General features: G+C 38.8%; 1 long non-coding RNA gene across 2 annotated transcripts in view; it reads right to left on the bottom strand.

The window, feature by feature from the left end:
* Positions 1 to 6,117: 6,117 nt before the first annotated feature.
* Positions 6,118 to 25,906, bottom strand: part of LOC103161025 — an 80,433-nt gene continuing 60,644 nt past the window's right edge. For both annotated transcript variants that reach the window (XR_003482937.2, XR_003482938.2), the window contains exon 5: positions 6,118 to 6,365. This is a non-coding gene — a long non-coding RNA (uncharacterized LOC103161025). The remainder of the gene's footprint in view (positions 6,366 to 25,906) is intronic.

The following is a 25,906-nucleotide window of genomic DNA, read 5'->3' as shown; positions in this document are numbered from 1 at the left end:
TAATAAAAAATTAAAAAAAAAAGAAAGGAATGGAGCAAAGACAGTGTCTTCTGGACATAACAGTACCAGTGCACACAGGGACTGACAATAGCTATGGTTGCCTGCACAAAGTCAAGCCAGTCAGCATTCCAGGAGGGGCTTATGCTAATGACAGTTGAGGTCTTCTGGGAGAGGGAGTGTCAGTTTTCTTTAAGGGTGTCACCCCTGAGTCAATTTTTAAGGACATAAAGTTGAAAGTGAAGGAGAAGGTGGAGTTGTGTTACTGTGACAAAATATTATGTTCAAAGGCAGTCTATGAAACTGTTTATTTTGCCTTAGGGTTCCAGAAAAGGAATCCATAATGGCAGGGAAGGTGTGGCAACAGGCAGCCAGAGTAGAAGTTGAGAGATTACATTTTCAAACACATTCAGAAAGTGGAGAGAATGAGCTAGAACTAGAATGAAGCTATGAACTCTGTACACACACACACACACACACACACACACTTCCTTTAGCAAGGCTTTGATGTCTTTGTGGTCAGGTCTAAGGTCATCAAGAACAGTTCTCATTTAAATTACCACAAGGCAGTGAATATGATAAAAAAATACATTCTATAGCATTCTCAAAGAATTAATAAAAATATTTATAAAAGATTCAATGAGATATGACCCCTAAACATAAACAAACCAATCAAAATTCAATGACTATATCAAAACAAAGATTTCAAAGAATATAAAGAAAGAAAAAAATGATAAACTGTGTGTTATTTTATTGAATTAGAAAACAAATAACCAAAGAATTTGAAGAAAAACTAGAGAGTAGAAATAACAAAGGTAAAAGCTACAATGAATTCATTAGAAAAAGGTGAGTCTAGCTTCTGCCTGGAGACCATTTCCTTTCTGACTATAATGTGCATACAAAAATAAATCTATTTTTACCAAATTCTCATAAAGATGTGTCTGAGATGTCTGACTTAAAATTCAGGCTGTGCTGCATGGTGAAAATTCATTTCATTCAGGAGCAGGGACAGGAGCACCACAGAAACTTTGTAGATTGTCTTAGCAGAGGTAGAGATGTGATAGATAGCAAGGCTGTGTGCTGCTGTTTAAGTTAAGATATAATGGACACTAAAAAAAAAAAAATCAATGTTCCAAAATTACAAAGCCAAGAAGATGAGAACAGGCTCTCCAAACAAGAGACAGAAATTTGCCATTCAGTTGCTTCCCATGACAGTAATTCTATGTAGCAGACTCCAGATACTGGGTTTTATTTGCCTGTACCACGCACATTAACACTAAAAGTATGGCACAGAAAGACCTTGCTTCAAACATAGAGATTTTACAGATCTGGATTAATTACTATAATTATAGAAAATTATTGCAACACTCATTGTTTTTTAATTAAACTTTATTTAATGCTGGCATTAATGTTCCTCATGTGTAGCACAAGGTAATAAAGCCAGTTGATAAATAAAGCCAAGAGCTGACTTTTTGAAAAGCCAGTGAAAATAAGTAGTTCAAACTTAATAATCTAGCCATCAGAGACACCAACATAAAAATTAAAGAGAGGATTCAACTAAGCATGTGGGTAAGGTTTTACATTTTTTAATAGTTTTTATTTTTTGAAATGAAAATTTAATCCCATAATTTCCCCCTTTCTCTTTCCTTCATCTATCCCCTTCCCTATACTGCCCCCATTCCACTTTCTCACAAATTCATGGCCTCTGGCCTCAGGGGTTTTTTTACATATAAATTTCTACATATATATACTTTATATATACATATAAATTTTGCATGTCTGTATGTTTTATATATACTCCTAAATATGCACTCCTCATTTTTAAAGCATAAGGTTAAGCTATAAACTTAGTAAATTAGAAGGTCACAGTCACCTACTGCATCTATTGAAATATGAGTTCCTGACACAATATGTCTAGGGCTGTGCAGTCAGAAAAATCCCAGGTGCATCTAGTGCTGCTGGTCTGGAAACTGTGCTTTAACAAGTACCAATTTAAATAAAATGGAGCTATTTCCAGGAAAATATGAAAGCGTAAATGATTCAAAAAGCAAAAACTCTAAAAATATATCCAAAAGATATTTTAAAATGTTTCCTAAGCTAGCAAATTTGTTGGTTGAATTATTTAAAATTACTAAGAAACATATGTCCCTATGCCAAGGCAACAATCTCCAAGCATGAAAAAATAGAAAGTACAATGCCAGCAGGATGACTCAGTGAGTGGAGTGGAAGTGCCTACTGCCAAGCCTGACCAACTGAGTTGACTCCCCAGAACCCACAGGGTAGAGAACCAATTGCCTCCTCCTGTCCTCTGACCTCCACACATGTGCTGACACATACACAGAGAGAGAGGGGGGGTAGATTAGATAGATAGATAGATAGATAGATAGATAGATAGATAGATAGATAGATAGATATGGATAGACAGATAAAAGTAATTTTAAGGGAATAGTATTTGTTCTTTTGGAAGCTAGTAGAACCCAAATGCACAACTTTTGGGGGTGGGTAACGTGTCTAAAGTTATCTGGGAGGCCTAATTATTTAGCTCCTAATTAGGAGCTAAAACCTAATATTCTCTCAGCAGGAAGACTTCTCAGCCTGAAGAGAGTGACAATGTTATGGTCAGTCAATACAACAGGCCTAACTCAGGTAGGAATGTGGGCATCAAAGTTCCACAGAAAATGCTGATAAACTTGTAAATAAAAATAATCAACGCTTAAATGTCATCCAGTGATGCAGCATACTTTAATAACTAAGTATCTATAATATAAAACAAATCAGTCAGTTCAATCAAAAAATCTGGCAAAACAGCTGTTTCTATCCAAAACATCATAAAGGACCAATACAAGGGAATCTATTGAACCTGACCATGAATACCAATCTCAAACCAACACAATTTCCATAAGAGAGAAGTTTGGGAGTTTTCAGTAATCTTCAAGACATCCAAATTTATTAGCCAGTCCTAGGGACCTATTCTACTAAGGGCAAAACACTCAAGATTACTCTAGCTGGGAGCAGCCTCTTGACTGTTCCAAATGAAAAGTCTCTATTTCTGTGGATGGGAACTCTTAACTGGGGTTGGAGGAGTCTGGAGGACCTCACACCATCTGGAATGGAAAGCTCTTCACTGTCTTCCTTATGCATTGCAAATGCTAGGCAGCACATCTCACTCTTGAACGGCCACCTACACTATTCCTTCTGAGAAATGACTTCAGGAAATGTTTTGATGGAGAATTTCTCTTACCAGTTTTCCAAGTAACTCACAGGGGCTTGATTTATAATTTTTGTAGTCAGTGATGTTATTTTTTAAGAGATGTGATATACACATTACCTTATCTTAGCAGACTGAGGGGCTATGCTCCAAGATGTTTTAGGTGTAGTGTGGAAGTGTTGAAAAACTATATGTACTAAGAACTGTTTCTAAGTAATGGTGATGATTGTTAGTGTGTGGTGGTCCATCTTCACTTGAAACTGTTAGAAACATCATGTTTCTAATTCCTCCCTAAAGCACAGAAGCACGCAATTAAAATCACTTCCCATATGCTCTGCCCATCCTCATGACACTTAGCAAGAAACGCTGACAAGTCAGCATGTCTACCCAGGGTGCTCTGTAGAATCTGTGAACTCCTTTTCTAATTTACACATATTGCCTCCTTCAATCACCCCTCCTGATGGTCTATTCCCTCTTCTAATTACTCTCAGAGAAAAGAAATGCTTTCTTATTAATTTTAAGTTTCTCCTCTGGCAAAATCAGAATGCAGCAAATAATTGGTAATCCCCTTTTGGCACCTAGCCAGACGTTTCACAGTGTACTGCTGACCCTTTCTATGTATTCATATTGCAATCTAATCTCCTCCTATCAAGGTTGTGTGGGAATAAATTAAGCAGACAGAAAACTTCATGAAAGGAAGGAGAATACTAAAGGAAGATGTGTTCATTCTTAATGTCTAATACAAATTTAATGTTTCAATAGCTAGTACATTATTCCTCTAAAATGTTTAGTTCACCTTTAAGCATTTTCTCCCAAGAAGTATGTAAACCTCTAGAGAAGTTTGTTTTCTTTATGTGTTAAATTTCTCTGCAATGGCTGATACAGGAAAGTTTTTTAAGGGCTTTTGTCTGTTTCTGTTTCAGAATACTTATTCCAAGAAAATCAATAATATTAATCATTTCCAAAATACAGCGATGAAGAAAATCAATCATTCTTGATATCTTAGAAAAAAACTATGACACACAAAAGGAAACTGCTAACAGGGTGTATAATGCCACACTGAAGGACAAGGAAGATGCAAGCCTGCAGTAGTTTCTAGCATATGCCAAGACTCCTGGCACTGTTGCACAAGAGCAGAGCAAGTAGACCACAGAATCGGCACCCAAACTGAACACCACACCAATGCTAGGAATGGCCTACTTCTTGATGTGTAAGAAAAGGGGAAAATTTGTCATTTATTCTTATTTACTGTGTGGTTAATACGACAGCTCCTGGGACTGGAAAGATGGCTCAGTAGGTAAGAATACTTCCTTTTCATATACAAGGACCAGAGCTCAAATAAAAAAGATGAGCATGATCACACAATGCTTCAAGGCTGTTCAGTGGTAGAGACACCTGGATCTCTGGGGCTTGCTGACGACCAGCCTGACTATAGACAGTTTCAGTCTCAAAAGGGAAAGTTGAGAATGATGGAGCAAGACACCCAATGTAATCTGGACTCTGTGAACATGCACACAGGCATTTATAAACTCATACGTGTGGTTATAACACACACACACATACACACACACACACACACACACACACACACACACACACAAAGGGGGACAGCTCCTTGAAGTATGAAGCACTTCTAACTGATATGGCTCATCTGTTTGTGAAATTAAATTGAACATTTGTTAAAGAATTTCATTTTTCATAATGAAAATGCCTTAAGCATAAGGCAAAGTATTTTGGAGCTTTGGGCATTTGCTCCAGGTTCCTGATGTCCACATTACATAAGGAGTTGTCTTTTTTTATGACTTGGCTATGTTACTATGTTACTAATGTATCTGCCTGTTCTCATTATGTATTCCCTGAGTCTAAGATTCAAACAGACCAGGATAAATGGAGCCCCTCAAACAGCTTTTTGCAAACAAAAATATGAAAAGAACAAAGTAACTGAGGAAGCAAACAGCAAGAATGACCACATGAGGAAGACCTCCGGAACTGAACAGCCAGGGTGGGAAGCCAATCTATGCAGCTCCCTCAACTGAAGCCATTAGTAATCACCAATACACTCTTCCCAAGCATAAAGAGTTCAACTAAGTGTCATCCCAAAATGTGCTTTAAAACAAAAAAAGATGCATCTTGAAAACTTACTAAGTTAGATTTTAACCAAGTGATCATACAACTCTGGGAAGAGTTGAATTCCAGGTTGCTAGCATTTTGAATAAAATTTTAAACGTGGACAGAATATGTCACAGAAAAGGCTATAAAGCTGCAATAAATCATTCTGAAAGCACAATTCATAAAAATCTGCTTACATGAGCATTATGTCAGTAATTTAGCTGTGGCTCTTCTCCTTGACAGGTACATACTATTGAGTTCATGAGTCTAAGAAGCAAAATAAAGACTTACTCTGGTTCTAATCAACTCTGCTCAGCATTAAATGGGAAGCATCATGAGAGGCCAACAGTGATGCTGATTAATATAAATTGTTTAAATCATGAGCCATGAGAACATCATTTCCCAATGAACAGATTCTCATGTCTTAGGAAAGCTATGCCAAAAAAAAAGCTAGGTATTGTGTATATTTTATGTATGCAAAATTCTTAGATCATAAAATGCTTTTTAAGATGAACTCAAGGCTTTGGAGTAAAATGGTAGATGGAAATAGAGTAAAATTGCATCTTAGGAAAGAAATTAATATAATCATGAGGGGTACTAGTACTGTATCACTGAGCCACACTGCTCCTACTGCCTACTAGACTAGCCAATAGCCATTTGCTGTGCACTGCAGTGAAATTCTCAAGTTAACAGACAGGCTGCCAGCACTGCTTCAGTCAGTGAACTGCCCAAGGGGGAACACCAGTGTATCAGAAAGGACAGCCAGGGATGGTTAAAAACAAATATGGGGAACTTACCAGAGTAGAGTATGCACAAAACTGTAAGTGCTTAGCAGAAGTATGGCCATAACCTGAACACAGGACATCCAGTCAGAAAAACAGTCCTCCTACCTGATCATTGCCTGGGCAACCAAAACATAATCTCCAGAAGTGGACTATGAAGGCCAGCACAGTGCTCTGCTGTAACAGAGGACTTCAGGGGAGCAGGCCATCAGAGCCTGACACATGGAACACTTGATTGGGTAAGTCCCACTTCACTGGGGATTATAATCCTGTAAGAGAGGAAGGGATATGAAAGATTCTGGCTAGGATATTCAGGCAGAAAGTTGTCCAAACTCTCAGAAGTCCTTCTCATTTGGAAAGTCACACATTCTTAACTTGTCTGACCACCTTAGTCCAGCAATCCTCTTTCCCCAACCCCAACATGTGAAAAGTTATCAAACAACATCCCAAGCAGAGGAGGAAAAACCCTAACATAGCAATGAGGAAAAAAATTCTGACTGGTACAATACATGTTATTGCTCATTTTTATTTCTTCAACTTTTAGTCGTTTAGAGGCTTATTTTTCAGTGTTTTTTATATTTTAATTGTTAAACTATTATGTTTTAACTTCTGTCTCGCTGGAAAAGACCTTTATGACTATCCCTTACTTAAATAGACCCATAACAAGAAAAGAGAGTGAAGTGGTAAAAACAGTAAATAAAAATGTCCCCACAAAAATGCAATAAGATGGATTTATTGCTAAATTCTATAAACCTTTAAATAAGATCTAAGACATATACTTCTCAAACTATTCCATAAAATGAAAACGGAATGAACATTGTGAAACTCATTCTATAAAGCCAGTATTACCTTGATATCAAAACCAGATAAAGACATAACAAAAAAGAAAACTACAAACCAATTTCCATGATTAATATATATGCAAAAATTCTCAGCAAAATACTTATAAACCAAACACAAGACAACATTAAGAGAATTATACAACCAAGTTGGCTTTGTCCAAGGGGTGCAAACCTAGCTTCAAATATGCAAATCAATAATGTAATGCAAGTAATTTAAGTAAACACAAGAACAGAAATCACACACTATTGTCTCAATATATACAGAAAAGGCATTTTACAAAGCTCAATGTGATTTCATGATAAAAATCCCTGAAGAAGTTAAAATTCAATGGAATATACCTGGAAGTAGAAAAGCATACACAACAAACCTAAAACTAACACATTAAATGGTAGGAGACTGAAAATAGTTGCTCTAAAGTCTGGAAGAAGACGAGAGTAACAACTCTTTCCATGCTTGTTCGATATAACACACAAAGTCTTACCTGGAACAATAAGACAAGAGAGTGAAATAAATGCAATACAATAGGAAAAGAAGTAAAATGGTCTCCCTCTCTCTCTGCAGGGGATAACTCTGTACTTAAAAAACCCTACAGACTCTACCAGAAACTTTAGATATGATTAACTTTCAATAAAGTTGCAGGGTACAAACCTCAAGATACAAAAAAAAAAAAGAAAGGAAATCAGAATTAGGAAAACTAAAAATAGCTTCAAAAATAAAGTAACTAAGAATACACCTAATGAAGGAAGTGAAAGATCTCTACAATGGAAACTTTAAGATGCTGAAGAACACACTAGATTATGGAAAGAACTTCCATGGCTGAAAAAATTAATATTGTGAAAAGGGATATATTTCAAAAGTAAATATAGATTTAATGCAATACACAGAAAATTTCTAATGGCATACTTCAAAAAACTAGAAAAATCCCAAAATATACATAGAAACACAGAAGACCATGAGTTGTCAAAGCAATCCTAAGCAATCAGCATTCTTGAAGATGTTACAGTACCTGACCTCAAATTGTACTGCAGTCAGAGTAACAAAGATAGAATAGTAGTGACACAAAAGCAAACTTGTAGACCACTAGGGCAGAATAGAGAATCCAGAAATAAATGTACATGCCTTTTAATACCCAGTATTCTACATAGGCTTTAAAAGCAATCTTTAAATAACAAGACAACCTATTCAACAAAGGCTTTTGTCAAAACTAAGTGTCTACCGGCAGACCAAACGAGGTCTATAGCTCTAGCCCTGTAAAAATCATGTTCAAAATGGCCAGTAACCTTAATGTTAAAACAGAAAGTGTTAGAGCAAAATTTAGGGAACAGTTCAAGATACAGATTTGGGCAATAATTATCCTAAATAGCACTCCAAAAACACAGGAAAGTGGCCTAAGAATTGGCAGACAGCTGTCAAGGAAAATGCAAATTAATACTACTTGGAAGTTCCCAGTCAAAAAGGCTATCCCCAAAAAAATCAAATGACAACAAATATTAGCTAGGGTCTGCTTCAGGAGGAACCCTTATTCACATCTGTGACAGTACAAACTGGTACAACCACTATGGAAATCAGTGTGGATGTTTCTCACAGAATTAAAAATAAAACTACCACATGGCATGCTGTACTATGCCTAGGAAAACAGGCACACTCCATACTACCTCTGGCATAATTTCCCATCCATTATCCATAAAGGAAAGAGGATCAACCTGGGCATCCATGAGCAGATGAATGGATAGCAAAAATGTGCCATGAATACACACTACAAGTTTATTCGGCCCTAAAGGAAAATGAAGTTTTCAGCAAACAGATGGATTTGGAAATTGTAATATTAACTAAGGTAACTCAGACTCGGAAAGACCTTGTGCTTTCTAGTGTATGAATCCTATCTTTCAGTGTGTGTGTGTGTGTGTGTGTGTGTGTGTGTGTGTGTGTGTGTGTGTGTGTGTTGTATATAAGTATATGTGTGTGTATAAAATGCATATGGGTGGGTATAGGCCATGAAACTAGATAAAAGGGGGGCCACAAGATGGGAGACACAAGTTTAGATGAAGGGAGGGAGCTCCCATTTACTGCTGCCATTTGTTTACCTTGCGACATTCCATCACAGGTTGAAATTAGTTAATGTTCGTGATTTGAGCATCTCCCTAAAATAGGAGTAAGTGGCACAGCAGGAAGAATGTGCCTGTGTCACCCGGTCTATTGTAAGGACTCAATAAACACATTAAAAATCACTTCAAACTTGTGGATAAAATCTCATACATAAGAACTAAATCAGATAGTTTTGTTATTAGCTATTTCATAAGCTGTAAAGTATGACAAACAGTAATGTTATTAGCCAGTCAAATGTTGCATACAAGTGAATAAATAACAAAACATAAAATGCTGTATACTGACCAGTGAACATTCTACACAAGTAACACAAGAAAGGGAAAATGGGATTATGGAAGCAGAAATTGAAGCGATGCACTTTGAGATCGTAGTGACGGGCTACAAGCCAAAGAATGCAGGTAGCCACTAAAGTATAAAGAAAGCTAAGAAATAGATTCTCCCTTCACAATGAGAAAGTTCTGCCAGAAGAAATCACCTTGACCTCTGACAGACACTTTGACTTTAGCCCACTGAAACTAACATCAGAGTTCGATCTTCAAGAATGACTTTTATTTTCTTTTTGCTTTTGAGTCACAGATTGTGATAATAGAAGCACACGCCTTTAAACCCAGCACTTGGGAGGCAGAGGCAGATGGATCTCTGTGAGTTCAAGGCCAGCCTGGTCTACAGAATGAGTGCCAGGATAGGCTCCGAAGCTATACAGAGAAACCCTGTCTCAAAAAAAAAAAAAAAAAAGAAATGAGAAATTAATAGAGGGTCTCAACTTGGATTATCTGTGAAGCAGATAATAAGAATAATGTATTAAAATTTTATGTCTAAAAGAATAATTCTATTTAAAGGAATTGTGTGCCAACAATTGACCTGTACATTTTAATTAAAATAGGATGAGGTCACTTTCCTCCCTTCAGCCTCTCCCAGTTACCCTCCTTTGAGTCTCCATCCTTAAGTTCATGTTCTCTTTCATTTGATTATTATTGTTATATGTGTATATGCACAAAGACATATAAATATAGTCATCTGCATCCATTTTGTTGTATATATTTGTTGTGTATACATGTATGTATACCTGCATATATTTTGTTGTATGATTTCAAGGTTGACCACTCTCCACTGGAAAACCATTAAGGAGCTCACCCTTGAGAGAGGCTAATTCACTTTCTCCCAGCAGCCATTACTCACCTGTAGTTCTTTATCTAGGGGAAGAAGCCTATGAAATTTTCCCCTTCCACATTAACATGTCCAATGATATTGGCATTTTTCAGGTCTTATTTATGCAGCCATTTCTATGACAGACTGTTTCACAGAAGACTTCCCAATGTTCTGACTTTTATCATCTTTCTTCCTCTAAAACTCCAAAAACAATACAGATTATAGATGGAATCCTTGGTTGCCCCTCAGGAGTTGAGAGTGGTTTCCTATTGTTGAAGACAGTGTACATTGAGAACATAGAATTCAGATTCAAGCTGGATCTAACTGAAAGCCTCTTTTGCTATGGTCTAGCTTCCATGGTTCCAGAAAATACTATTCAAGATAACAAGGAAGGAAGCAGTTAAACAGTCCTACTCAGCTACAGCACCTCTGAACCAAGCAAGTAAGTACAGCATGGCAAGATGCCTATAAATGTGCAATAAGTGGCACTCACATGTTAGTGATATTTTGTTTATGATCTAACAAATAAAGCTTGCCTGAAGATGACAGTGCAAAACTAGTCACACTAGTCAGCCATGCCAAGCAGTCATGGAACACACTTTTAATACCAGCATTAGAGAGGAATATAAGACAGGAGGAAGCAGGAGTCAGTCAGTCTTCAGAACCGCTGAGGACAGGATCACCCCTTTTGGTCTGATCCTTGCTAAATGTTAAGAACTCTCTAGTGGTTGGCTGCTTTGCTTTTCTGATCTTCAGACAAGCTTAATAGCTATCTAATTGGACTAGTGGGCATTCAACAGGAGGGAAATCCTATATGGTACTGAAAACCTAGCCAGCTTCCCAGGACTAATGAGCAAATGGACCTTAGAAAAGTATCTATTACCACTACTTTGCTAGACTGAATTCCTTACTATACTCTAACTCTTATCCTTATATCCGCAGATAAGCTACCATCCCTCATCAGAGAAGCCTGGCTTACAGCAAATGGAGACCATCACAGAAAACCACAACTGGACACAATGCAGAGATCAACAGATTACAGGGAACACAGTCCCAATGGATAACATCTACATCACAGCTCGTGCATCTGAGGTGCAGTGAACTCCAATTTTAAAACCCCTCTTCTTAGGACTTTGACATTGTTAGATTATTCCAAGGACAAAGACATTTTGGAATGATAATAAAGACTGTATGCCATAGCCTTTTTTGGTACATTGTCTCATATAAAGCTTGTGATATCTCTATGTGTTTAGTGTCATGGCCCCTATATTTTTGTATAAGAAAACTGTTGTTTGAAGTAATCAGTTCCTTGCCCAAGGTGAAACACATGTCTAAGTGGCAATACCATAGCTGGAGATGAGGTTTTGGGGTAGCAGTTTGGCTTTGAAAATGAAAGCTCCTGTAGATCAAGCTGAAAGCAATAAGGAAAAACTGGCTTATCCTACATCCCTCTCTACAATTGGCTGCCTGGGGACTGACTTTGCATGTGTTCTATCTCTACAGTACCTACACAGAACAAGATGAAATTGGACTTCTGCCTAGACTGCAGTTTCACTCCAAAGTGTCAAAGATTACAGATTTCTCCACCCGAATCAACTTGCCAGGCATTTAATTAGATGGAGAGTTCCATACTCCATTCCAAAGCTAAACTTTAAAGGAGGAACAAAATCTTACCAGAAAATGAATTCATTCTGCTTGAACTTTGCTGAGAACTGACTGGGTTGAGCAAATATTGATATATTTTACCCATTTAAAAAAAATCTTTTGCCTTTCTTGTGTATGTTCAGAGATAGAATGAACTTTCTGCTGGTTATGACAGCTCAATACTCATTTCCATAGACTTTTGGAGATATAGTGAAAAACACTAGTTGATGACTTATTATTTGTTATTTAAAATTCAAAACTCAAGCTCTGAGTTTAGTAATGTAATCACTTCAATCCAAACCAGGAGATGGGAGGCTAAGGGCTGGGATCAGCTAGCCTGGCTTATGCAGAAGCAAAGAGATGCTATTCCAGAGCCCAGAGACCTCTGAGCTGGATCTGACCTGAAAGCCTCCACCCTGAAGGTAGCATGAGATCCTCCAAAGAAAAGGAACAATCAACAATCCTACCCAGCTATGATGCCTATGAAGCACAACAGTGACCAACAGGGAGCAATAACACTAAGGGTGCTGTAGGGGCACACATTTTTTCAAGATATCTCAAATCAGACATAAGGCTTGCTAAACAAGAGGGAAACAATGCCTGGTATGGAACCCTAATCTAGGGCTAGCAAAGTGATGGATCTTGAAGAAGAAACAACCCCACTTTACTAAACTAGCCTAATCCCTATCTACAGTCTAAATATCTGTTCTTATTGTTATGATAAAGCACGTGGGCAACCTTGGAAGATTCCATGGCAGGTGAGGGTGACCGAAGCAGGGGACAAACATGCAGACAGAACTTAGTGAGAAGTTTTATTAGAAAGGGAAAGGGGTTGAAGGAAAAAGAAAAGAGGTTGAGACACGGAGACAGAAAAAGGACAGAAGAGAAGAGGGAGACAGGAAAAGGTCCTGTCTGTCCCAGGGGAACAGCGGGAAAGAGCATAAGTGGACAGGGGTCTTTCTTTTAAAGGGGTCCTTTTTACCTTCATTCTGACTAGTAGTCATGGAACACTGGGCTGATCAGGATACTGCCTGAATGCATTCTGCCAGGTGACATGGGCAGGCCATCATAATGCCTGAATCCTTACACTTATACCCACAGACAAATATAGTCCTCACCCCTCATCATGGAAACTTCTCTACAATAGACAGAGACTGAAAATGCCACCAAGCAAAATGCAGAGTTGTGGAGCTCAGTCCGAATGGATTCATCTACAAAGTAACTCCCAAACCTAAGGCTCAGAGAACACTGCAGAAGACATGGTGGTAAGGTTGTAAGAGCCAAAAGTTCAGGGAATTGTTGTCCTACTGTGTCTCCTAGTAATGTCAGAATCTATAAACATAAGCTTCACTGATATGACTGCCTAAATATGAACTGAACAAAGACAACAATATGCATGCCAAAGTTGAAGGGGGAAAGACTCAAGACTAAAACTATATATATATATATATATATATATATATGTGTGTGTGTGTGTGTGTGTGTGTGTGTGTGTGTGTGTGTGTGTGTGTGAGCTAGAGAATTACCCAAGGAAGGGCACACCAACTGGTTAAGCAATACCACCAAATGGTCAGCCCTGAAAACATACACACAAGTAACATTACAGATTGAGTAGGTTATGTTTAAGAATATATATGCATATACATATATGCATGTAACAACAATTAATGAACAAAGAAAGAGTCTATAGATTTGAAAGATAGCAAGGAGGGGTGGGTACGTGGGAAATCATAGAGAGGGAAAGGGTATGGAAATAAGATGCATTATATTAAAATCTCAAAAATATAAATGGAAAGAACATGTCTCAAACACTGTGAAAAGGTAATGATCAATACCCAAAGGTTGGCCTCTAACCTGCACATGAGCAGACTGGAATGCAATACCTACACTCACACATAATAACACACACACACACACACACACACACACACACACACACACACACACACACACACACACACTTTCTTTTAAAAAGACTTCAGTTCAAGAGTCCCCTGGAAGCATTTTATATCAGTTAGTCTACAGTGCTTCTCAGTAATAAGCTAGAGCTTACTACTTACACCTAACCAAATGAGTTTCACCAGTTCTGCAACATAATGTTTATGTCTTCTGATCTTATATCTTACTAAAATAGGAATTTGTAATGTTTTATCTTTGGGTTTTGATGGTGCATTTTTCTATAAAAATACATCTCAACCATAAACATTGTCTAAGTGAGTTGTGCGGTTCTTTGTAAGTGCATTTGCTAATATAAACGTGCAGAGAAAGGAAAATTGCACTTAACTCCTTGTTTACTTTTTTCCTATTTTCACAGATCATTTTTCCATGAATGTTTGTACTGTAGCAGTATTTGGTGGCCTGTGGCTACTTGAAAGTCTTTTGTGAGTAATTTTAACCAAACCAAGATTTTTCCACCTTTTCAACTGATTCCGTGAATAGTAGTTTAACCTATGAGTCACACCAAGTATTTTGTATTGTGGAATAGAATTTACAGTCTTATGTTACAAATGGTGAAATAGCAGCCACAAGAAGAATGCCTGAAGCTTAACTGTCCATGCACAGTTCATATCTCCAGATCAATCTGCTTGCTTTACACTCTGCCACAAGTGTTCTCTGTGATATATCCAGAAGGAGACCTGCAAAATGAGTTCAGTACAGTGATGAGGTCCCATGGCACCCTGCCATGACCATCAAGTGTAGCCAGAGAAGTAAAGCATCACTCAAAGCAAACAAGCAGAGGAGGACCAAACTTAAGGCAATTAAAAAGACTACATTGTCCTCCAGGAGAGTTAGCCTGTTGGACGAGTGGATAGTGAAAATGTGGTGCATATATGCAATGGAATTTCATTCATTTATGAAGAAAACTCAAGTCTGTAGGAAAATGAGTAGAACTTGAAAATATTATTTTAAAGAAGGTAACCCAAAACACAGAAAAACAAATACTATACATTTTATTTCATATGTAGATCCTCATTAGTCACTATTAAATATGTGTATCCAGGCTGGAGAAAACAGAGTCAAAAGCCAGGGAAACCAGAAAGTGACCCCTGTGACTGGAAAGGGGGGCTCTACGGGAGGGGGTGGGAGAGACAGCACAGAGTGGAAGATGGCAACACAGGGAACAAAGTGTACAGTAGGGAAGGGACAGAGAGCTGAGAGGAAGATTTGTATGAAAAGCCCATTCAAAAACCTATTACTGTGTGAGCCAATCTTTAAAAGCATTAGCCTATTGCTATTGTGCTTAATTTGCTTGTTGGTTTATTGGTTTGTTTGATATGAGACATTGCATCACTCTATTCATCCAGACCAATCTAAAATTTGCAGCACTCCTCCAGCTTCTACCTCCCAAGTGCTGGGATTATAGGTGTGAGCCACCACACCTGACTCATAAGAGCACACACACACACACACACACACACACACACACACACACACACACACACACACACACACACACACCATTTTTTCTAAAATAACCTTAGTTATCCTTCAGAACTCTGTGTTCATCTTCCTCTCCCTCCCTCCCAACCTCCTTCCCTCCTACTCTCCCTCCCTCCCTGCCTCCCTCCCTCCCTACCTACCTCCCTACTCCCCCCCCCCAGGAAACCATATGCCCTGAACTAAACAGACATTTTATCGTGGTCACCTGATATCCCAATAGGTCACCAGATGCTCTAAAGGAAATTCCCAAATGCTTACTTAACCCAAGAACCAATTGACCCAGGAAGCATCCCCCACCCCTGAACCAACCAGAAAATGCCAAGGCTTGCATGCCCCTAGCTTGCAGGGAGGGGGAGTCCCTTTATAAGTCCACTCCCCTGCTGGTTGGGGGCTACTCCTCTCACCTGCTGCTTTGGAGTGCTGCCGGATGGCCCGAACTTTAGTTTGCTCTCAATAAACTCCTGTGTGATTGCATTAGTACCTGGCTCAGTGGTGGTCATGTTTCCGGGGTCCCGGATCCTAGGCATAACACATGTCCCTTCCAAGTATACCCTGGTCCACCTCTATGACAACACTCAGCAGCATCTACTGTAGTAAATCCTGTTTCTCTCACCTGCCTGTCTCTCCTAGACTGCTTTATCTTTGAGAGAGAACGTCTTTTTTCATCTTTGTATATCTAATTCATTGTGTCTGGAATTTAAAAGGTGCCTAAATATTTATTGAATGATATGGCTTATCACACATTTTCATCTTGAAACTACAGAAGTATCATGGTGACTCAAACCATCACATGTCTCTAGTGAAAGGAACCTGGTCCTTCACATCCACAGTTTCAACAATCTATATTTATGACTCCAACTCTAAATGATGTTCATATCCGTATTATGGCCTTCCATCTGAACTCTGTATGGATATTGTCCACTGCTGCTGAACATTGTTGCTGAGACTCTTCTACCACCACCGTACACCTCTCCTTCTAGTCCTTTTACTGTAGATGACAACACATCCATTGGCTTGTGCTTCCTGCTAGGGATGTAAGTCTCCTCCCTGGAACCTCTCCACCCAGCACCATCCTTGCTCAATCAAATGTCAAATCCTGTCCACTTAACCTTCTGAATCTTTCTAATTTCCTTCATCTCAACTGCTATGGTCTATTTGTCTCCCCAAAGTTGATTGCCGAAACTCTGTTTTTATACATGTCTGTTTATTCTTTGATAAAATCATACATTATATGGTATGTTTTGATCTTCTTCATTGGCACCACCTTCTGTTATGTCATCCCACTCTCACTGGACCCCTTACTCTTCCCAACAAGCCCCTCCTTTACTGTCATGCCTTTTTACATGCATTTATTTACTTATTGGTGGGGAACATATGTACCATGGAACAAATGAGGAGGTGGAAGGACACCTTGTGGCAGTCAGTTCTCTCCTGCCACCATTATGTTCTAGAGACCAAACTCAGGTCATTAGGTTTGGTTGCAGTATTCTTACCCACTGAGACATCTTGCCCACCTGAAGGCTGTGTATGTTTTTTTTGCTTGTTTTTGTTTTTTGGGGTTTTTTTTTGTGTCTTTTGTAATTCTTGTCTTCCCCTAGTGCTGGTGAATGAACCGAGGGCCTTGCACCTGTTCATCAAGAGCTCTACCATTGAGCTAAATCCTCAACCCCCATGACTTTTTTTCCTTTTTAATGACCTGAGTTTAATTAGGTGTTTATATAACTGTGGGGTTCATTACTGAAATGTGAGAAATTTAGCAGTAACCACAACACTGAAGAAAAGTAACTTCCCATCCCCAACAACCAATAGCTGCCAATAGCCCTTTAGGCTACGTCTGAGCCCTCATGGTCTGATCAGAGAAAATTAATGAGAGCAAAATCCTCATAACTAAAATCAACGCTCTTGTAAAAGAGGCCTAAGAGAGATTATCTTCCTTTTCTGCCATGCGGAAGCAGCCACCTGTGAGGAATGATCCCTTACCAGAGTCAAAATCGGCCATTGATCATGGGTTTCATAAAATAAGCCATTCCATCCACTTTCTTATAGCATATCAGACTAAGAACTCAACCGTGAATATTCAAATCAGGCCCTCAACCCCTCACACAGGCTACTCCAAGAATGTCTTAGATGTTTTTCTTGACACTAATCAAAGAGCCGTGTAGGCCTGTTTTATCATAGCAATATATCCCTATTTAAGTATCATTCTGGTACTATGGTTGGATAGTAAATGAGACAGTCTTTGCTCTGTGTAGCTAAAGTAAGCACAGGCCCTTGGTGATCTAACCCAGTCTCTCCTGGGCACAGTCTCTCTACTCCTCACTTTCTCCCTCTTCCTGGTCCTTTTCTACTTCACATCTGCTCATCCATCGTTCACATCTTCTGTTCACACTCCTCTGCTTTCACATGCAAGTGTTTTATTCTTTCTAGAAAATTATGCCTTCACGGATGGATTTCATCTGCCTAGGAGTCTTACTTATTCCTATCCCTTTTCACCATCTGCTCTGCACATTCTTCAGACACAATTTCAATGTCATCTCCTATGAAGACTTCCTAGAAGATAGTCTTTCTTATTTCATGTTTTTGGAGGATTCTGGCCCTATTTCTATTGCAGAATTCACCATGCTGCACTATACTGTAATTTTGAATATGTGCATGTCTGTCTTAGCTGATTTGACAGTAAATTTTTCAGAAGAGACTTAATTTTCCTTTTGTATTCACAAGATGGAGAACACTGCTTCCTTATAGAGTTCAAACTTGAAAGTTGTGGTGAATATATGAATGAAAACAGCAAAAACAAAGTATTTGCTCCATCTTCCTTATTCTGAACTCAGATACAAAAAGAAAAAAGCATAAATGCTAGGCCCCTTGATTCTTCTTTTTCAATTTTTGGTTAGCATACAAAGAATTGGGTTTCAACATGACATTCTCACACATATTTATCATTATGCTTCCTTATCCATCATTCCATTCTCTATTCTGACCATCCCCTTCCCCTGTTATCCATCACCTTCCATGCCTCAAAAACTTCCCCACTCTGCTTTCATGACATACATATCCCATTACCTCTATTGTTCCTCCCTCTCTCTTTAGACTCCCTCTCCCCTCTCACAGTCCCTTTTCTACTTTCATGCTACACACACACACACACACACACACACACACACACACACCTTAAATCTAGGTTCCACACATGAAAGAAAATGGACATTTGTCTAAGACTGACTTATTTTAGTAACATAATAGTCTCTGATTGCATTCATCTTCCTACAAATGTCTTAATTTCACTCTTTACAGCTGAGTAAAACCCAATTTTGTGTATATATCATTATTTGCTTTTTCTACTTTTTTGTTTAGGGACATCTAGGTTTCTTATCTTGGCTATTGTGAATAAGGCAGCAATAACAGATGTGCCAAAATCTCTGTAGTATGCTCAGAATCCTTTAAGTATATTCCCAGAAGTGATATAACTGGATCATGTGGTAGTTCATCTTATAATTTCTGTCTGTCTGTGGTATATCCAAATGTCAAAAACTAACTTAGTACTGTTCACAAGTTTATTTTCATTAATTGTAATAATAATGGTGCATTTCGTTGCATTGTATAATATAAGGCAATAAACTTAAAAGGAAAGGCATGTCTTGCAAGATGAAAAAGGTCAGTAGAATGGTGTCCTGTTTAATTTTGTCAACTTGACACCGAGAAGGATCATATCAGAAGAAAGATTTGAGTGAGGAATTTCCTAGATCATTCTGGCCTGTGGTCACACCTTGAAAAATCATCTTGACTTTAGTTAATGCATAAGAATCCAGCCCACTTGTGAGCAGCTCTATCCCTAGGCATGTGGCCATGGGTTATATATAAGAAATCTAGCTAAACATAACCTGCAAACAAGCCAGCAAGCACCTTTCCTCCATGTTTTCTCCCATACTATTTCAGCGAAGAGTGAGTTCCTGCCACAAATCATACTGCCTTCAACAGCAAACAGTCCTTCATTCAGGTACCTGCCTTGAGTTCCTACCCTGACTTCCCTCAACAATGAAGAGTGACCCAGAAATATAAGATGACATAACCACTTCCCTTTCCTGAGTAGCTTTTGGTCATTGTGTTTATCATACCAACAGAAAGGAAACTAGAACTTACAGTGAAATATATGTTGGCCTTCCTTAGCCCTTCCCTGACCAAGCGAGTAGAAGTACTAAAGATGCTATTTTTTCCCAAGTCTCAGGTACATCATCTTCAAACTGAGTGGAATGGACCCAGGCCGTTTCCACTCTGATACTCAATAGCACTACCATATTGCCTGGAATTGGCAGAAATGCTACTAACACCTAAGAATGAATGCAGAAATTATACTTGAAAGAAACTTGCCCAGGGACACCTTTGATGAAAGCAAACGTGGCACAGAGGCAAGATGATAAAGGAAATCCGAATGATGCTAAGGGATTCTGGCTGAAAAATACAACCATTCCAAGTGTGCACAGGAGAAACACAGTGAGATGGCTGAAGCTTTAAGGTGTCACAAAAAAAAGTGACCCTTCTGAGGCTCCATCAAATGGCATAGAAGGTAAAACACTTAAAAGGCATGTTTAATCAACTGAAATAATAAAAAAATGTATGTTGCTTCTTTGCATAATGTGTAAAGCAATGTATTGCAGGTAGAACAATAAGATGTTTTTCAAGAAGATAAAGGCACTTAGAGGGAGGGGTCCCAAAGGAGCCACTAATAATCATTCTCTATACATTTGTAATTGGCTTAATGGATAAGTGCAAAATATTTAGATCAAAAATCACCTCCATATTTTTCTAAAATACCTTATGTTTATATATGTACACAAATATTCATAAATATACTTGCATAAATGTGTACATACATGAATGCATATGTGTGTACGTGTGTGTGTGTGTGTGTGTGTGTGTGTGTGTGTGTGTGTGTGTGTGTGCTCATGCACATGCATGCTGGGCCTGGGCTCTTTTTTCTTCACTAATGCATAAGAATCTAAATGAAAGAAAGAACATTAGAAGTGGATCTATCCAGCAGAGCCAAATAGATTTGTCAATCTCAAGAATTTGTTGCACACCTAACCACTTCTGGGTTGAATGTTCCAACCTGCAGAAGCACTTCACTGCTTAGTTTGAGTGTCCCTCCTTCATCTCCTCAATGCCATGCTTGGCTCTCCTGACAGCTGCTGTTTTGCCACTCTGTTGGTTTCTAAGCTGCACCGCCTGTGACAGTCTGATCTAAGAAAAGGGAGGATGGATAGAAGCTGAAGGCAGTGGAGCAGAGTAGAACAGCTGCCAGAGGAAGGCGTGTGGCTGTAGGAAGTGAGAAGTAGACCCTCGAGATGGAGAAGCTTCTGCCTGGATGAAAACAGAACTTATGAAAAGAGGAAAGCAGAGAAATCCGTTCCACAAATTAGTGCAGTATCATAATTCTGTTCTAGCTAACCTTTCAGTATGGTATTTCCATTCCAACTTAGTCAAAGGAAAATGAGTGTTTAAAGGCAGCAAAAGGAGCAAAATGCTTTTCAATAAGACATAGTTAATGTCATCATTAAAATTAATAAATTTAAATTAGGAACAAAAACTCTTTTGTAAATAGGTGTTTTGTAATGGTTAAAGAGGTTTTTTTTATCAAAGTATTTGGCTTCTGTTTTCATGGGGTCCACATGCAAGCAACCTTCTTGCCATTAAAAAGTATAATAATTTAGGGGAACATGAAAATAGCTTATTGGGGTGAAGTTACTCATATCAAATATGTTCCAAGCAGATAGTAGAATAATCTTTTAATAGTGTGATCAAAACTGAAAGAGGCAATGATGAATACTTTAAAAATAAAACAGATATCAATAGCAGACTCAAAACATTAATTCCACATTTTTTATTTTTGTTTTTTGAGATGTAAACTTTTACAAAGATCTTCAGATGTTAATTTTTTACCTTCCTCCAAACAAAAGGCACCTTTTTATAACAAATTTATAAGCAACAAGAGATCATAAATGCATGTCTTTAATCAGTTCCCTCCTGCTCTGAATAATACTGCTTTATTAGGAAGTGATTTTTCCATTGGTGCCTGGCCCAATCGTAATCAGAGACTTCCTCACTTCCTCCAGCAGCTGATGGGAGCAGATGCATAGGCACACAGATAAACATTTGGTGGAGCTCAGAAACCCCACAGAAGAGGGGGAGGAAGGATCACAGGAGCCAGAGGAGTTGAGGATACTATATGAGAACACGGTCCATAAAATCAACATGGTTCATAGGGGCTCGCAGATACAGAAGTGGTGATCATGAAGCCTGTGTGGGTCTGCACTAGGTCCTTGAGATACACATTGTGGTTGTTTAGCTTGGTGTTCTTGTGGGACCCCAACAGTGGGAGTGGAGGGTGGCTCTGATTCTTTTGTCTGTGCTTAGGACCCTTTTCCTCCAACTGGGTTGCTCTGTCCAGCTTTGATATGAGGGTTTATGCCTAGTCTTGTTGCACCTTGTTATGCTGTATTCAGTTGATAACCCTGGGAGGTCTGCTCTTTTCTGAAGGAAAATAGAGGAGGAGTGCATCTGGGGAAGAGGAGAGGTGTGACGGTGGGGCTACGGGGAGGGCTTGGAGAAGTAGAGGAAAGGGAGGCTGTGGTACGAATGTATTTTATGAGAGAAGAATAAATAAATATGCTATTTTCTTAATATATAGCATGCAATGTTCCCCAATGATCCAAAATGTCTATGATGCCCTGAGAGACAATTCTGCCTCCTCTCTTACCTTCAGGGTCACTCTTAAATTGTGCTTCGGTTCTTGGGAACCCTCATTCTTTTGTTTCCCTGTTGGCATGTCCTACTACTTAATTAAAGATTGGAATCTTACCAAAGTTCTCTCTCACTTTGCTAGGTGCATGGTGTAGGCCATAAAGAACTGCACATGTTCCTACAAGAATTCATACCTCATGAGCAGTGGCATCAGCAACCAGAACCTCAGCCTGCCCAACTGCATCATGCAAAGCCTCCCAGATGCACTGCCATTCCGAGCTATGATGGCTTCTATTTTATTGTTTTATACTTTTTTAGTGTATGTGGGAGAAGTTATGAATACACATACTCAGATGCCCTCAGAAGACAGAAAAAGGTATGCAATCCCCTGGAACTGGAATTGCACGTGATTGTGAGCTAGCCAGCATAGGTTGTTGATAAACTATTTCAGCAGGAAGACTGGGAAAAGAGACACTGGAGGATGGTAAGAGACTGTGCAGCACCAGGGGGACAATCTCAAAGGACTGAACCCCCAGTGGCTTTGCAGATGCGTACTTATTGATTGTTACACAAACGTTATTTTCAGAGTATGTCAAGTTCCTCATACCAGAGCCTCTCATCTGGTTTAGGTGCTCCCTGAAGGAACACATGACCCATGCACCTCTCAGTTCTTACGGTGCACCATTGGCAATGCTCAATAAAGCAAGAATTCCAGGTTTTCTGGGACTGCCTTGTGCCTGAAGTCATGCAAAGGCCATAAAGCTCCTTCAGAAAAACAGCTCCATACATCTAGAAAACAATCTGATCAGATACAAGATTTCTTCAAGGCTTAGGTGTTCGTAAAATCAATCCCAATATCCAGTGTTCATGTCACATAAAGTGACATGAACTGATATTCCTGATTTACTGATTTTCCCTAGGTGCTGGGAACCAAACTCCAGCCCTCTGTAAAAGCAGTAAGTGCTCAGAACTACTAAGTCATCTCTCTAGACACTGGGTTATAATTTTACAATAAGGGCTACTTTGTATGTACTCAAGAGTGTGTGCCGGGGGTTGGAAGGACAGACAGGGCATGGAAATGTATGTTGTCTATTTATATGGGGTGTTATCCCTCGCTAACCGCCTCGCCAGCAAAAACGACACGGGGACACTACTCAGGATCCTTCTGCAGTAAAGCTTTAATGCCTCTTGAGAGGAAGAGCATAAGCTTACAGAACGGAGACCCTGAACACCCAAAAACCCCTCCTTATATAGGCTGGCAACCGTCGCCTCAGACTGTTACTTTTTGACTGGCTGAAGCCCTCGGACCATATGACGTCAGCTGATCGAACCATATGACATCACGGGAGGGGCGGAGACTGAGGGCTGGGAAGTTACAAAGTTACCTAGTGCGCCTGCGCAGAGCCTGCAACGGCTCCTAACATATGCACCAGCTTGTAATGGCTCCTAACAGGGTGTGTGTGTGTGTGTGTGTGTGTGTGTGTGTAGGTTTGCATACCTGTACACCAGAGACAACGGAACATCAAATGTGTTCCCTTACGATTAATATTTTCTCTGGTAGGTAGAGAAATTCAAGGTTATCATGGATCATTGCCCCTGTTAAATCTGCTTTTCTCTCTTTTGCTCTTTCTTTCCATCCTTTTATTTCCCTTCTCCTATTCCTTTCTTATGAACCCAAGAAAAGGTCAACCAAATAAAAACTGAGAAGAGAAAAATTTTCTTCCTATTTAGTCAGTGAAGGCTAATTGTTACAATAGACCTCAGTAGATAATAAAATTCAGTGAAAATGTTTTCACTGATAGCTAGTAAGGGATTTAAATTCCAGGTACTTTAGAAGGAGCCAGAGAAGTGACTCCATGGCAGTCTGCCTACCTAACATGAACAAGGTCCCGGGTTCATCTGCAGCATTGCAAAATCAGGTCAGGGAAGGTGAGCCTTTCAAATCAGTATTATCACAGCTAACAACATAGCTTAGGAGAATAGCCCTGCCTGAGTGCAGTCCCCAAAACCAATATGTAAATAAATTCCAGATGATTTCTCAATGCAAATGATTACTAATATACAGTTTCAAAAGTATAAAAGATACAATGTTAAGAAAACTTTCCAAATTCTTCTAATCACACAATGACTTCTATCGTAATTTAACTATTAATTTTAATCTACAATATGTTCAGTGAAGAAGATAAAGATAAATAAGGCATGACCTTGATAAATGACCTATGCAATTTCTTAACTCTATATTAGTTACCTTCAAAAAGAGCCAAATTCGCTTTCATCTCCTAATTCATCACAGGAAATTCTATTGATTAATACCAAGAGAAACTGGGCTTTCCTTTCATGAGTTTACTGTGTGGCGAATGTATCTGCTTAGGTTTAATATAACCACCAAGCAGAAAATTGTAGCAGCACTATCAAAGCAGCAGAAGTAGGCTGATAAATTAGAAATGGAAGATGAGAAGAATTAATTGGTATTGAACATGAAAGGAAAATTTTAGTTCTTAAACTATGCTGTAATCTCTTCAATACTTTAATTAAACTCTCTCAAGTTTTAAAATCTTAAAATTTATTTTAAATGTTACCACTTGCCAACACAATTTACTCAAGCTGTCAGTTTCCTACTCTCAAGAATTTAATTTAGAAGTGATAGATTCAAGTCTTCATCCCTCTGATGAGATTTTTAAAGCTGACTCTTGGGAAACTTCACTTTATAAAAACAAATGGCCTTTCCCACTGCAGGTGTTCATAAACTGGTGAAGCTACCTCCACAAACAGCTTTGCATTTCTAGGGAAAAGTGAACAGAAACATGCCGTGGGGTCCAGTTTTCCTCTCCCAAGACCAAAGAGAAACTCCTGATCATAAAGAACTGGAAATACAGAAAGCTCAGGGTACCATTCTCACGACAACAAGGGAATGTTAAAACCCCAAATCTGGCATGATGGCACAATTACTATGAGCAAATATGTGGTAGAGAAATGGGAGAAAAGGAGAAGTCAGTGGTTTGTGTGCTGTGCAAAGAGGAGAAACTAGAGATGCGAAGTTGGTGAAGAACAAGCTGATGTGAGTGGCCTATGCTGCCACCTGAGGTCATGTGATGTCCAGGCCTATGCTGCCACTAAGGCCCATGTCATTCTATATTAGTGAGAATAAAAATTGCAAAGGCAGATGAATTCAGCACATCTATGATACATCATAAGGTAGCCTCCACAAGCCACAGTATTCATACCCTATGTAATCTTCCTGTTAAATGTAAACCGAACTTATAACCCTCTGGCCAATAAGGTAGGAAAAGGTGATGGAGTGAAGATGATTATATTACAGACTATAGACATCTGTCTAGCAAGACAGTTGGCTCTAGCAACAAAGCAACTCCTATGGAAATAGCTGTGTAGCAAGGAGCTTGTAGCAGCCTCCATTTGATAGATGTCAAGAAACTGAGAGTACCAGTGCAACACTGCAAACAAAGCTTTGTTCTTCCAATAACCACATAAGGTCTCATGATTAGAACTACAGAACATGAAAATTTCCTTTTGACAAGGATAAAGCAAGAAAATTTTATTATTTTGCCTAATAATGCAAAATGTGAGTCTTTAGATTAAAGCAGAAAAGCATTTTCTAAAATGGGAGAAATGTTACACATTAATGAAACATACAAACACTGGCCCATTATCTGACAACTGCTACTGCTGATTCCAAACTTGATACACAATCATTTAAAACAAGGAAATTGCCTTGAATCCATCCTGGAATTATAATAAGCATTTCTTTAAAAGTTTCCTTTATCCTTAGACCCAATTTTAAGGAACATTTTCCATGAATAGACTAACTATGACAAGATTAGAGACCCCAAAGATGTTAATAAAGACAATAATGGCAGTCATCGACTTGTAT

Source organism: Cricetulus griseus, chromosome 2, assembly GCF_003668045.3.
Source record: "Cricetulus griseus strain 17A/GY chromosome 2, alternate assembly CriGri-PICRH-1.0, whole genome shotgun sequence".
In the NCBI taxonomy this organism is placed as follows: domain Eukaryota; kingdom Metazoa; phylum Chordata; class Mammalia; order Rodentia; family Cricetidae; genus Cricetulus; species Cricetulus griseus.
This window is presented reverse-complemented; position numbering and strand designations above follow the sequence as displayed.